The following is a 3,668-nucleotide window of genomic DNA, read 5'->3' on the forward strand; positions in this document are numbered from 1 at the left end:
GAAATGTACACACATTCAAGTATTGATCAAAAAATGTGCATGAAGCTAGAATAAAAACGTTTTGGGTTTTTTTAAGACTTAAAGTTTAAAGTTTAAAGGCTTAAAGTTTTTCCTTTTTGTGAATTGCATATTTATATGCAAGTCCAAAATATTCTAGGCATCAGGAATGTTTTTGTGAAAATTATCAAAAATGCTGGTGTTCCCTGCTGATAAATCCAGTATAAACCAGCACACATTCCATTTTGGTCCAGGCTGGTTAAGGTACGTTAGAGCTGGTATAGTGCTGTTCAAGCTTGTGGACTAGCATAGTCATGCTGTTCTCAAGCAAAACTGAGCTTGCTGGTACACCAGCACTTCCACTTTCCATTCTAGGGAACAGCAAACCAACAACCAGCATCCCATCCTAGTCCCAGCATGTTGGTGACCAGAAATGCTGATTTTTTTTAGGAGAGATGGTTGGCATTTTTTTAATGCTGGGGGGAAAGTTAGAGTTAACCTCAATATGTTTTCAATATGTCAATTTAGAGAAAATCAATCAATAAAGAACATCATTTTTCAAAGAGGCTTACCAGGACATCTTACCAGGATGGCTAGCTCTTCATGATGAGATTTATTTAGTTGGTTCAAATGTTCCCAGAATTTGAAGTTCTGTATGTGTAGTTGGATGTGGGACATTCCTACTAGTTATCTCTGTCAAAAAAGAAATCTCCTGTCACACACAATGAAATTGTGAAGGATACAAGATACTATGCTAGTTTGCATTTTGCAGTAGAACAACAGAGATGGTAAGTTACAATGTTTCACAACTGGTAAAACAGTAGTGAAGGATTTTAGATCTTTTTAAATAATATAGTATATTTCGATTAATTTTGGAAGATTTTTAAGTGATTTTTGTCTAAGTGATATGAGTTTGAAAGTAGCTTCCTCACAGGATGCAGACCGATAAACTACTCTATTCACAGAGAGGGGACACATGATGCTCCAAGAAGAGAGGAAGAACTCTGAACATGAGCCTATAGCCTTCTGTCAGCACTCACATCTAGATAGCCATTACCTCCTCATAAACCGGCTTTACCTGACCACAGAGGGCTTAAAATCAGCTTGTACACCAGTACACCCAAATGTGTTTATGGTGTGAGACGGATCACATGATTAACCTTTATGTATTTTGTCTTAAAGTCTGTAAGAGAGATATAAATAGAAGCTTTTGTGTGTTGTTATATGTGGAGTTTAGGATCAGCCTCTCTATTTGAGCTTGAAACCTGTACGTAATTATGGGTGATACTTGCAGCATTGTCGTGGTAACTACACGAGAGCGCTCGCCGGTGGGCCGGTTACATAATTATCTCTCTTTATCACTGTCAGGACAGCATTGCTCTTTGTCCCAGCTTCCATGGTCTGTCCTTCATCTTTTAGACCCATTTTATTGCCAATACAATCAGATATACAAGCTGTAGGGAAAAAACTCAAGTATGTCTGATTACCCAGAGAGGTTTGCTGGCTGAGGACTTGAATGAATATTGCTCGGATGCCGAAATACCAAAGTCTGAAATCAAAAGTCAGAGATCTCAATATGAGCTCAAATCTTTCTCGTCAAATTTGTCCAATATCAAATGACCTGAGCTGTGATATTTTTTATAGCTGTACATTCTTACTTATAATCAAGCATAACTTGAGAAGTATGAGAATGAACAACTTTTGAATAAGAAAAATGTTCTCTGAAAAGTCTTAATTGGTAATCTTTTTTTTCCGTTTAACCTAGTCTAGTGTTAACATGTCCAAAACTTTTAATTTAGCTAATGCGTAACATTGCCTTAGGTGCTCTCAGAACAGTGCAGATTGGAATGAACTCAGTGGGCTGTGCAGTAAACACTACCGTCACGTCTGTCTGCCATCCATTAAAGGAATGTTTCACTGCCCTGAACAATATGTGACTGGGTCATAGCCTGGTATTCAGAGCTGTCTATGGAGAGCCTGGAGTGTATCAATACTTTGTACAGATTTCGATTCTTTAAGCCACATTAACCAGGACAAATGGGAACAAGTAGGGTATAGATTAAACCAATAATTGACATGTAGAAATGGGCCTAGAACAGGGTGTTCTGTTCTGTCATGCTTTTGTGATGGTCTTTTGTGCTTTAATGCGAAACAAAGCTGAACTGAAATGAAAACATTTGTGTTTAGAGTCCATGTGGTTAGGATGAGCAATTAAAATTTTGTGAATTTGGCAGCTATTTAATATTTTAGGCTTATGGAAAGTTTTAGGCATTTAGGTTTGAGACGGCTAGGTTAAAGGGTAAATTACACTGAAAATTGAAATCTTATTAAATGAAAATTATCCCATAATTTACTCACCCTCAAGCCATCCTAGATGTATATTACTTCCTTCTTTCAGCTAAACACAATCAAAGTTATAATTAAAAAATATCCTGGCTCTTCCAAGCTTTATAATGGGAGTGGAAAGAGCCTCTTGAAAGAGCCAAAAGAGTTTTTGAAGCTCCAAAAAGTGCGTCCATCCATCATAAATGTAATCCATATGCCTCCCGGAGGTTAAAAAATGCCTTCTAAAGCGAATAACTTTATAACTTTTTTAAAAACTTAAGCTAAAACTTAAACTAAAGTTTATAAACTTTGTAAACTATAATTACTGGCTTCCGGTAACGGCCGTATGTGAGTCTAGTTCCGGTGGAAGAGTGACCCCTGACCTGAGGTAGGATGTAGGAGTAGCATAAGCTTAGGTCAGAGTCCCTCTCGCGGTTCAAACAAATAGTGTTGGGCAACAAACTCAAGCTCCTCCGACATTTCTCTTAAAAAAAATCTTGTTTTAGAAATCGAATTTGTGACTGGTATTATGTTATGCGCTTCCGCGTTCATCAATACATCATGCTTTATGATGGATGAATGCCCTTTTTGGAGCTTTAAGATCTCAGGCTCTATTCGCTCCCATTAAAGCTAGGAAGAGTCTATTTTTTATATAACTCTGATTTTTTTTTTTTTTGAAAAATGAGTGCGAGTAAATTATGGGATAATAATTTTTGGGTGAATTAAGGTCAGGGTTAGTTTGGTTTCATGTAGTCTGTATATATGTAAGATTAAATTTCGAACAATGAAGCCTATCAAAAACCCAGCAATACCCATCGATTTCCATCCTGTTTGTATTTTTTTCTTCGAGCAATTAAAAGTATTGAAGAATTATTGGTTATGACCTCCATTGATTAATGAAGCTCAACTGTAGATTACAACAAATTCCTCTGAAACCATCCACCTCCTCCAGCTCCACTTGTCTATATCTCTTACAGGATTTATTTATTCCTCACAGCAGTGTGTCAGTGTATCTTTTGTCAGTAGCAACTCGGCTAACATTGACATGTATCTTGGCTAAAACTATTCAGAGAGTTGACATGACAGAAATTAAACCACATGCCAAATCCTGCCACATCATGCTCTACATTCTGTTTAACCTATAGAAATTATCTGATGTTATAGGTCTACTCCAGTCTTTCCAGTAAGTACAAGTATCTGTTAGAATTAAACACATTGTCATTGGTGGAACAACATCCAACAATAACTGTCAGCTGCCTCAGAAAGTGCATAATGCAATATTATGTCAAAACAAGGCTTTAAATTTCCCAGCTATTTATCGTTTCTTAACTGTTTTGGAAAATTTA

This window comes from Siphateles boraxobius, unplaced genomic scaffold, assembly GCF_051911475.1.
Source record: "Siphateles boraxobius isolate OS27281-9 unplaced genomic scaffold, OSU_SipBor_1 30, whole genome shotgun sequence".
Taxonomy (NCBI): Eukaryota; Metazoa; Chordata; class Actinopteri; order Cypriniformes; family Leuciscidae; genus Siphateles; species Siphateles boraxobius.